Source organism: Protopterus annectens, chromosome 13.part0 (assembly GCF_019279795.1).
Source record: "Protopterus annectens isolate FY-2018-M chromosome 13.part0, PAN1.0, whole genome shotgun sequence".
Lineage (NCBI taxonomy): Eukaryota > Metazoa > Chordata > Ceratodontiformes > Protopteridae > Protopterus > Protopterus annectens.
The window spans coordinates 96,201,575-96,213,982 of NC_056747.1; the positions used below are offsets into that span (position 1 = coordinate 96,201,575).

The 12,408-nt window shown below is 39.5% G+C and overlaps 1 protein-coding gene across 2 annotated transcripts in view; it reads right to left on the reverse strand.

Moving 5' to 3' along the window:
- The window catches only part of ANO8 (anoctamin 8), a 751,060-nt gene that overhangs the window by 184,979 nt on the left and 553,673 nt on the right, over positions 1-12,408 (reverse strand). The gene's annotated exons all lie outside the window — the stretch shown is intronic.

Here is a 12,408-nt window from a genome sequence, read left to right on the forward strand (position 1 = left end):
ACTATGCACAAGCCATTCACTGACGAGAACCTTTTCATAGGTTCCTACTCACAGTCGAGGGTCTGTTCACAACTAGACCTGTTCATACATCAGGATGTGTTTACACAAGGGCCTGTTTTTCAAATGTGACACGTTTAAACTCTGGGGTATATTTAAGGATGGGGACCTGTTCATGAACAGGAACGTAATGTCTATCAGCTGGAATATGCTCACTTATCAGGGCATGCCCAAAACCTGGAACCTGTTCATAAATAATAACTGCTCATAAAGTGAGATTTTTTCCAAACTAGGACCTGCTGACAGTCTGACTTGCTCACAACTGGAATATGTTCTCAAATGAGACCCGTTTCACCATGTATGAATAGATCTCCAAAACTGATCTGAACCCATTTAGGATCTATTCACAGACCAGGACTTGTTCACCAGCTGTGAAAATATATCCTTTTCATAATGTACTCATTTTTACAAGTATAGCACACACACAAACAAGAAATATACTCTCAGGCTGAGACCTATTGATAAACTTTGATCTACTCATAACTGGGTCATACAACTGTGCATTGGCATCAAGCACTACTAGGAAATCTTGCTGGCAACCCATCTCAAAGTAAGCCTATGTGCTCCCAGAACCCTGATCTTTACAAAATCATAAAAATCCTCTGCCTCCCCTTTCAGACAGGAGAGGAGGCCTCTTACTACCCAGTTTTCCAAGTTCTTGAAAGCTCTGTTACATGAGCTGCTATACGAAATAGTCACCAGTCACTGGCTGCAGGTGAGTGGAGACCCTATCCTCATGCTGGTGGATTGGCTTTCCTATGGAAAGTATGGATACCCCTCTCCCTCATCAGTTGGTAGCAGAAATGAGATTGTCAAAGTTTCTAAGCATGATGTTTCATAGTGTAGAACAAATAAAGCAATAAGAAAAATCCATCCCCACATTGGTTGCTCACAGCGCCTAAGACTTATAAGAGCTGTATCGTCTGGCCTTGCAACACGTTTGTGCCCGTTGCAAAATTCTGCTGCTGCTTTTCTTCCATGCTTGTTTTTGCTGAAGTACATAGAAATGTTATCACGTGAATCGGTGACAAAGCGCTTGTAGAAATGTTATCACGTGAATCAGTGACAAAGCGCTTGATCTTGTGAGTGTGTGATATGTTCTAACCAGGTCTTCACATTAACTGTATAAGTAAAATGCTTTATGTTCATTTTCTGTTAAGCCATCCACTAGTACAAACAGTGGGCCAGGCATAGCATTAAGTATTTTGTGACAATGTAGTAACTGCCTTATTCTTACTGAAAACGCTTTATTGCTACCTTAAAATGATTCAGTATGTGAGATGTGTGAGTCTTTATTTAACTTGGAGGCTACCTTCTTATCTCAGAATGCATTCTGTAAGCACAATACACATACACATACAGCACAAAACACTCCCATTAAAGCACTTCCATTAAACCAACTTATGCAGACGACTGTTAACAGAACACTGCCTAAGCCTCCCAGACTAAAGACTTAGACATTAGTGTATATACAGCAACACACCCATCTTCACGCTTCACACCCACACCAAAGATGCATACCTCTAAGAGTCACAAGGGTATAGAGTCTAAGTCCATATGGCCCACTGAGACTGCATCAAACCATGGTAATGTTTTAGTAACAGGTGACTCTGTTCTAAGGCATATGGGCACCACACTACCCAGGATGAAAAAAATAGGGTGGCAGTTAGCTGTCTTTATGGAGCCAGGATGTAACGAGGGTTCTTAGATCCCTCCATCCTGAAAAACATGATTATGACCTGATAGTGGTCCATGTGGGGGTGAACGACCTTAGAATCTCTACACAGAAGGACATTATTTGCTTCGCTATGCATGTGTCAGAGCAAGAAAGACACTGATCTTGAGTGATATTTTGCCATCACCCAGAATAATGCCGAGATTCAAAGATAATTGGCTTTAATATCTGGCTATGTAGTTAGTGTCATTCTGGGGGGGGGGGTCCAGTATATGTTAGCTTGGGATGAGATGGCTGACATGTCTTCCTGCTTTGCCAGGGATGGCCTTCACCTCCCTTACCAAGACTTTTGCATTTTGGCTAAAGCCGTTGCTCTCACCATAATGCCATCTTTCAGTAAGAGTCCATCTGATGGAAGGTCCAATCTAGTAAATTCTAATTTGGGACACATTCATGTGGCTCTACTCAGTACCAGGAGTTTTACCAACAAAATGCCGAAACTTTATGTTCTCCTGAAACCTGAACACATTCGTATATGTACAGTTACAGAAACATGGTTTCACAGCAGTGAAAGCACTCCCCCTGTTCCTGTGTATATTGCCTATCACATCATCAGACCCTTTGGCAACTGTGGGGGAGTATCAGCATTTGTCAAGTATATCATCACCTCATGGCAGACTCCTTGGAACATCACTTTTGAGAACTCCTGTAAGTCCAAATCACCCTAAACAAGACTAATTACCACTTCATAGCTAGCTATACATCACCCTCTATGTCCCCTTCTGATCATGAAAGCTATCTTAATGCATTAGCTGAAATTCCCATTAAACCAAGACCTTTCTACTAGGAGACTTCAACCATACATCGATAGACAGTCTGACTTACAATGGTTGGCATACCCAGCACTTCCTTGACATTATACATGCTAACGCTCCTTCATAAATAGCCATTCTTCTAGGGTACCCAACATCCTGGAACTAGGGATCATAAATAAGGGCACTTCTTGCACATCTCCATATGTGTCATCATGTCTTGTTAAATGGCATCATAATTTAGTGACCTTTTCCATTACAACTGATGGTACTTCCCCTGTGAATAGCTCTGTTTAGTGATTTCTTAAAAGCAAACCATCTTCTGTTACTTAATGACTTAAATTCTGCTGTAATCCTTCTCTGAAGAATCCTATTGTTAAAGCTGCTGGCTCTGCCTCGGACTTCTACTCCCACTTACACAGCTGTATTGGTAAGGCAGTGCCTTTCTGCAACAGAAAATGAGAAATCTGAAAACAAACCCCTGTGGTGGAATAAATTATATAACATGAGGTCATTGTTCCCCTCTATGTGTCACTCATTAGACCCATTATAGAGTATAACGCCTCTTTTGGAATGTACCTCACAAGACATCTGCAGCAGCTGGAAAGACCACAGAAGTACCTCATAAAGAGGATTACTGGCCTCAAACAAATGCCCTACACTGCCCACCTCAAAAAACTCCAGCTTTACTCCATAGCATATTGCCTACTCTGAGGTGATCTCTGCCTAACATATAAAGCTATGTCAAACCCAGAGCTGTTGGACATGCTACACCTAAAGAAATCCCAATCCCTACAAGCTACATGCTCTAGGGACCTAAACCTTGTCACCACAATAAACAGGACACACTGGAGGGATAGATTCCTGTCCCAGAGACTTTCCATACTCTGGAACAAGCTACCCATCTATGTCAAGCAAAGTTATTCATTAGCACTCTTCAAGTAAAATCTTGTTGAGTGGATGGGAAATAGGAAATACACCCCTGGGATCACTTCTGTGTCTCTGCTCGACAGTGGCACAGAAAAATAGCTTTCTTGGGTGGCCTAAGCCGTGGAACCTTGCTGGCTAGGCTTACATAGGCCCTTGGGCTGATAGCCTAGTACCTACCTATGAACCTATGAGAAAGAAACTGCTTAATGCTTATAAGAAGTTTCATTCTGCCTACCTTAAAAGCACACTTAAGCAAACTAACAAAGAGCTTAAGGGAACAATTGGGAAGCTCAAAGCTCAGTATGAATGTAAAATAGACATTAAAAGTAAAAACAAATGCAAATCTTTCTTTAACTATGTCAGGAATTTAAGAACGGATACTCAACAATGTTCAGCGCTAGTCCACAATAATACTACACTCTTTGACCCAAAGGAAATAACTAATATCCTAGCTAACAAATTTTAGACTACCCCCTTAATTACTATGGAAGAAAGTCCTCTAAGCCCTTTCAAAACCTAAGAACTGAGGGTCCTGACAATATACCAGGTAGCCTCATTATCCATGCCAAAAATGGGTTTTCTGAACCCTTACTTCAACCCTTTTATCTGAGCATCTCTACTGGTTGCATTCCTGAAGTCTGGAAAACTGCTATTGCAATTTCTTTACACAAGGGTGGCTCAACCACTGACCCTGGTAACTATAGACCCATTAGTCTCACCAGCCTCATATGTTAAGTATGGAGCACATTATCTTAGACTTCATTAATGTGGACATTGAAAGTCTCTCCACCCTGGAAGCTCATAAATTTGGCTTTATCAAAGGAAGGCCCTGCCTCTTTAACCTCATTAATTTATTTAAAAAATTAACTGATGCAGTGGACCGTGGTTACACAGTGCATATAGTATATCTAGGTCTGTTCAATCCGTTAACTTTGCAAATGTATAAGAACAATATTCTGAATTGTTCCCGATTATGGATCTTTGTCCCTTATTTTATTTTTCTGTTTTATTTTGCATTTCCCTTCACTATTGAGATAAGCAGTTAACAACTGTGCCTTTAAGCGACCAAGTCCTGTCTTAAACTTGACTTATCATCATGGTATTTGCAAGCCAGATGCACAATATTTATGAAGAGCAGACAAGGCTTGGTTGCTTTTCTATTAATATTAAATAAGCGAATTGTTACTTAGAGGATGAAGCTTAAGCACAACACAGTGTCAATTATCACATTTTCAGACTTATTTCTACAACTTAAAGTGTAGTTTAGAGACATTTTCCAATCTGATACAATAAAATACCTACATAAGAATCCTCTAAAACCAATGCAATTACAGTAGGACTGAAAGGCCGATAATTTCATAGTTAGTATAATTTTCTTTTGCTCTGCACATACAATGTACAACAATAACTGCTTTAGACTCAACTCTTTCTGCAAATGGTAGCAATTATAATAACGTAATAGAAATGTGGAAATCTCAGGATGTGTGATGTTGCACACTGAAGCACAACTCAGCAAAGAAACCATACTGAGATGGTTGGCAATCACATGTGATTAATGTACTCTCTTTCCTAATAAACATCGATTACTGCTTGACCTTAACTCTTAAGGTTATTAGAGATTCCTAATGAACATAAAAATACAGTAATTTTATGATTATCAACATGACCTATTTAAGTCACAGGCCATATTTAGGTCCCTGGAATGGGTAGCCCTAGTCCCGTTTGGTTTATGGATATGCAGCAAGTTCATTAGGTTTGGGTTTTGGATTGTTCTGTAGGCCAGGCTTAAGTCTCCCCTAAGAAGTATATATGGTACAGAGTATAGTGACAGGGACTTTAGTCGGTCTGTGTATGGTACATGCTGGAGCCCCTTGATATTTTCTGTTAGAAACCTCTGAGATCTCCTTAATTGCTACAGATGCTTAGTACAGTACATGCCAAATGGGGCATTATACTCAAATATAGGCTGGATAAGTGCTGAGTATAAGGGGGTTATAACTTTTTTTGCTCTTGAGGTGATGCCTTTACTAATCAAATGTGCTACATAGAAAGCTTTCCTTACTACAGTATAAACATGATGGTCAAAGTTAAGGTTGCAGTCAACTTGTGATCCCAGGTCCCTTACCACTTCATGGGTACTTAGTATTGTTGTTGATTTGATAGTGTGAAGGGACATTGTTTACGCCGAAGGGAATGATAAGGCACTTCCTTGCATTCAGTTTGAGACCATGACAAATAGACCAGTCATTGGTCTGTGTGAGTCCCTCCTGGTGTATAGTGACATGATTTGGGGATTCAGTGATTGCACCTAGTTTGAGTCGTCTGCAAACATGGTCAGCCACAACCCCTTAGTTTTGACCTGAACTTCTGAGAAGTACATACCAAACAGTAGGGGGCCCCAGCACTGACCCATGTGGCTCCCCATTGGTAAGAGGTCTGCTTTTATGTGGAGTCACCCACTTTGATAGTGTGTCCTGTTTATGAGTCAGTTGGCAACCCACCTTACAACAAGGGGGTTTACATTCAGTTTGCTATGTTTGTCATTAATGCCTGAATGTGGGATTGTGTTGAAAGCCTTTTCCAATTTGAGGTATGCCTGAATGTGGGATTGTGGTGAAAGCCTTTTCCAATTTGAGGTATGCTGTGTGAACAGATTTGTCCACATCAATGGCCTTGGTCACACTTTCAAAGAACTCCACCAGATTTAACAGGCAGGATCTGCCCTTCACAAAGCCAAATTGGGTAGGATCCGGGGTTTGGAGGTCACCTATGTCTTTAGTTATGAGGTCCATAATATGTTTCATGGCCCTGCAGATGAGACTGGTTAGGCTTATGGTTCAGCAGTTCCCCAGGTCTGATGCTAGGCCACCTTTGTGGAGGGGAATAACTGTAGCTATTCTCCATTACATAGGAGCAAAGCCTGTGGTTAGGTTATGATTTAAAGGGTACTTAGTGGTGGTGCTAATTCATATTTTGGCCTGTTTAGAAGACAGCCTGGGATGTTGTCTAGTCCATACAGGCTATGTTTTTGCCTTGGACAGGGCTTTGAGGATTTGCTCTTCAGATATGTAGGGTGGGGGGAAGTTTGGGGGAAAGTCTGTTGCAAGTTAGGAGTGGATAAGGGAGTGAAACAGTTGCCAAACCTATCTGCTAGCAGGTTTTTTATCTCTGTGGGGTCGGTGTGTGTGATACCGTTGGTCACTAGTTCTGCACATGCTTGGGTCCTACTCTTTAGGTTATGTATGTAGCTGTAAAACGCCTTATGGTTATCCTTGGCTGTACTTGCTAAGTTTCTTTCAAAGGAGCCCTTGCAGGATATGACAAGTTATCCTATTTGCCTGTTGAGGCTGAGGAGGGTGCATTTCCATTGTTGTGGCCTTGCCTTTGTCTTCTTGAAAAGCAATTTTTCTGCATTTATTGTAAAGTTTGTCAATGCTGGATGTCCACCATGGCAGCTTGCTTGTACTTGCGACTCTGGCTTTGATTCTTTCTCGTACAGCTAGTTTTTTTACACTTATGCAAGTGATTGTACTGAGCATTAGTGTAAGCTTCAGCATAGTTACCACTTTCAGCTTAGCATGGGGCTTGGAATGCATTTATACCTTCACCTAAGAGGCCATAGTTTGCCTTGGTGAAGATTTTTAGTCTGATTTCACCCTTTGTGAGTTCTGGTGTTAGTCCCAGCTTGAAGGTGACTGATTTGTGGTCAGTTTTAACTAATGAGGGTCTGACATTTGTAGTAGTGCACCTGTTTGACATGTTGGTGAGGACCACATCTACAATGTTTGTTTCTCTTGTCGAGGTATGGACAATTTGTTCCAGGGCATTTGAATTAACAAAGTCAAGGAACTTTTGCGTTAGCAAGTTAGGGCTAGCGTAGGTTTCCCAGTTGATGTGGGTGAAATTCCCCATAAACAGTGTGTTTGGTAAAATTTAAACTGTCGTCAGTTTGGTCAACTAGGCTTCTTGGGTATCGTGACCCCTGAAGGGGAATCTATAACTGGGTATGACTTGAATGGCAATCTTGCTCACTGTAACCCAGATGTGCAGTAACTCCATGGAGTTGTCCAGTCTAACTAGACAGGAGATGAATTTATTTCTAATATAGATTGAAACACTGCCTCCTTTGGTTTTCTTATGTTCATTTTGCAGTCTAAAGGTGTGGAAGGCACTGTAACCTTGCAAAGCCGGAGTACTCTCCTAGGCCTTGAACCAGGTTTCTTTGACTGCACAGATATCTACATCTTCTAGAAGTGATTCCAGGGATTGTAGTTTTTGTTTTAATCTCCTAGCATTTAGCAATAGGACCCTTATTTTGTTGTGATTAGTTCATTTCACGTCGGTAATGTTGTTTTCGAGACCTTGCATAAAAAATGGCACTATGGGGGAGGGACGAGCCTTTTGCCAGCAGCCAAAAGCAGTACAACAGTATAGTTTAGTATACAGTAAATAAATACAGTACAAAGGTAGGTGGCAGGCACTAAAAAAGTGCAGTAAATAGTACAAATAAGAAAAAAAAAAAAAAAAAAAACAGGCAACTTATTTGTTTTTGGAAGCTCAGAAGCCTCTAGTCATCTGGTATGTCAGCTCAGAGTTGTGGTTGGTAGCCCACCTCATTTCAGCTTGGTACAAACAAGCTGAAACCTGCTCAAATGCAGGCCTAAATACCAGAAACTAAAAACCTGGAAAAAAAAAACTCTAAAAAGATTGAAAGGGACCAATAAGGATGCTTATTCCTAGCCCTAGATCAACCACTGCAATCTGCTTGACTTTATGAAACAGCTTTGAGGGGAGTGTTACTACTATCATGCAAGAAACTGCACTTTGGGGAGGCACTCTCAAATATGATTGCTATGGCCTCCTAGGTGTTTTTCTCTGTACATGATACTTTCACCTTTTGCAGAGAAATCATTAGCATTTATATGTGCCATTATCTCCTGCATTCCATATGAAAGAAAAGGAGAAATACTGCATTTAAAAAAGGCTGAAGGAGTTATGGAGACAAATACTGGCATAGTAATGGATAAAATGGACAGGCTGACCTGAGAGATAGTAGGGAGTTATGGGTCCATGTATGTAGATTCAGCCATTAAAGATGGGAGTGGTCAATCTGAAGCAAAGTATTATGACCAAGAACATCCATCTAAATGAGATAATGTCTACATAAATGGTCTGAACAAGGGAGCGGAGGGGAAAGACAGTGTGATGTTTACTAGACAGTGCTTGGTCACCCTCTTAGAAAGACTGAAGGGTCTAGATGGCCAAGTATGTTATGCCCAAAAGATCAGTTAGCCCATATCTGACATAAATGCCTAATGAATAGGAAGCTAGAAATTAATGGACAAAGTGCACTGTAAAGACAAGAAAACCATTTGATATTTCAAGACTCATTAGTATGACTCCAAGAATAGCAATACTGTATGACTGAAAACACAGCGTTATATATAATATATCCATATCACTTTGTTCCTACCTTCCAGTGTTCTGTGAGTTAGCTGGCAGCATGATTGTAGAGATGAATGATTTGGAAAAAATTCCTGTTAGAAAAGACAAAAGTCTGGCAATATGTCTCTTTTGAAGTTTATTCTTTTTCAATTTCTCCAAGTTTTTTGGGTTTCTAATACCATGATGGGAATGGACCCCATTCCTAAGTCAAAGTATGATTAAAGTTCATGAAATTAGTATTGTTTCAGTCTTTGATGTCAGCCAAAAGTGCTCTTCGCAGCACACGCATTGTGCCCAGTAATGATTCCTTCTGCAATTCATTTGGGGTTACATGTATTGGTAACATATCTATATACAACTGTAGATTCTTTTTTTACAAGATCCGTTGCTCCTACTACTATTGGAACTATCTGGGTATCTTTCTTCCACATTGCTCTCATTTCTGCCTGCAGATCCTGACATTTTATGAGTTTGTGTCTCTCTGTACGCAAGACACTGTAGTCACTGGGTGTGGTGACTTCAATGAGCAATGCTACTTTTGTCTTCTTTTCACGGACCACTATATCTGTTTATCTCGCATTTATCTTTTGAACTGCTGGTAATGGATGATCCCATGTGATGTAAACTTCATCATTTCCTGTGATGCTTTGGGGCTCATGTTTCCAGTGTTTTTCAGCCACTTCAACACCATAATGTTTGCACAATCCCCAGTGCAACAGTCTTGCCACATTACCATGCCTTTCAGTATACGGTCCTTCTGCCATTAATATGCCGTTATTCTTTAGTGAAGTAGAAATGATGAAAAGGAAGGGAAAACAGATCCTTACCAAAGACTGTAATATGGCACTTCACTCACAGACAAACAGTTGTATTGTCAACAGTTATACATGGGTTCTGATAGTCAGATAGTGAACGAATAGTGGATTTATGGAGAAGAAAGATGGCCAATTTAAAAAAAAATTCTAAGGAAGAATACAGGTCACTGAGTAGAATTAAACTGGAACAACAGGAACCAAACAGCAAACAGCAAAAAACAACGAAGTTGTATTATATTTCAGTGTGCAATAAATCCTTTGGTGGAACTGTTTCTTCGTTGTTTTTTGCTGTTTGCTGTTTGGTTCCTGTTGTTCCAGTTTGATGCCTACCGATCCACAGTTCCATCTACCTCGGATTTTCAGAGAAAATATGGAAGGGAGTCAAATGTCCCTGGACAATTTTCTTGTTAATTCTAATACTACTGCCTCTAATCCAGCTGATAGAGGTGAGAGACAATTTCCACAAAGAGTTCCCAATGAAGTGAATAGTGTTTGGGAAAAATGGGATGAAGAGAGACGCTCTAGACCTACTAATCCTTTTTCTGGTGTGGGCAGGAAGATATCGTTGGCGTTAAATACAGAACATAAATTATTGTTTGATGAACTTGAAAAATTAATGTGGAAGGAGACTTCAGTCCATTACAATATATGTGGTCTACAAAAATATGTTGAGACTGATACTACTCCCAGGGGACTTAGAGTGTTTAAAGATCCTTCCAGTCCGTTTGATTTAAATCAGGACACGGAAGTTTTGTTTCATAAAAGGTGGGTTAATGCTGCCCACCAATGTGTGACTGAATGGCTGCACATACTTATAGAACGAGACCAACTGAAGCATAAAGAATTATGTGCTAACATCAAAAAACTTTGTTCTGATATAACTAATGCTGTTCCGTTGTCCGCTTTTGATGATTTTCTCAAACAAACCAACTCCAAATTAAAAGACTATGAGGTTACTTTGGTCAATAGGAAGAAAGGAAAACTTCAGCGTGATATACGTGATTACGAGTCTAGCAAAGCTTTCTTATCCAGGACAGAGCGCTCTAAACGTCGCAAACAAGTTAGGTTTCATCCAGACGATGCCGCCAATCCACCATTCAACTCTTCTGCCTCAGAAGGAGGTTACACTTCCTATGAAGACGAATGGAACAAGGGCGACTTCCCAGGTCTCCCACAAGCTGAACAGAGGGAAAGATTTCGGCAAACTTTTCGGGGGAACTCCTCGTCCTCCATTCCTCCAGCACAGGGACAAAAACGGACATGGGAACAGTCGGCTAACCCAGGTGGGCAACGTTTTGGACAGGGGGGATTCAAACGGGGAAGACGTTGAATCTTATAATGTTTGTGATACCAATGTTTTTTCAAATGCCACTGAATATGTTGTAAATCTTTCATAGTACATTTTTAGTGAAACAGAAATGCATGTTTTAAACAAGGGACTTAAATTTGTCCCTACAGTGGTAACTCGCCTTCATGATATTCAAAGTGATGTTTTTTCCTTTGCTAGGAAGCTACATTTGAAATATTTTTTTAGTAAAGGCAGAGGTTTTGTTTTGGAAACAGATGGGGACAGTATAAATAGCTCATTAGATAGTTTTTTTTCTTGTGTCTCAGATATTGAAAATAATGCATATTATAGTTTTGATACTTCGAAGGTTCCTTCTCAAAGCACTTTCATGCCTGATGTTTTGAATGGGGAGGTATGTCAGTTTGTTAGTTTGGTTAATTATTTTACTGAATTGTCTTACAAAAAGTTCATGAGTAATAGATCTAATATAGACTACAATATGTCTGTTCAGGAGTGGAAGGCTTTATTAACTTTAAGCAAGATGGATGATATTGTATTCAAGCCATCAGATAAGGGCAACAAACTAGTAGTCATGCATTTTTCTGAATATCTTAATATGTGTATGGAGCATTTGTGTGATATTAATACATACAAGACTGTTGATTCTGAAGTTTATTATACAGCTATTGATGATTATATAGAGTTAATAAATAAGGGAATGAGATTGGGTTATTTTTGCCAATCAGATGTTAAGAAAAAGTTTAATGTTGATGGTTGCAAGATGGCCTTGTTTTATTGTCTACCTAAAATCCACAAGAATTTATATAGACCTCCAGGGCGACCAATAGTATCTGGTTCACAGTATTTTCTATACAACTTGGGTGTCTTTTTGCACCATTTTTTGTCTCCTTATCTTACAAAATTACCTTCATATATAACTGATGTTTTTGATTTTTTGGATAAAGTAAAATGTGTTAAACTAAATCACAATATGTTATGGGTTAGTATAGATGTAAAAAGTCTTTACACAAGTATTTTACATCAATTTGGATTGGAAGCTATTAGATTTTTCTTGGGAAATTCTCCTGCAACAGAATATGTTATTGAATTGGTACATTTTTGTTTAACTCATAATTATTTTGAGTTTAATAATGTTTTATATCATCAGTTGCAAGGTACAGCCATGGGGGCCTCATTTGCCCCCATGTATGCTAATTTATTTATGGGTATGTTTGAATTGGAGATCATTTATAAGCAAAATTTTTTCATGAACATGTTATCCAATATTTTAGGTACGTGGATGACTTAATATTCTTGGTCGATGGTAATAGGGACCAAATTATTGAATTTTTTAATGAGATTAATGTTAATAAATACCTCATAAAA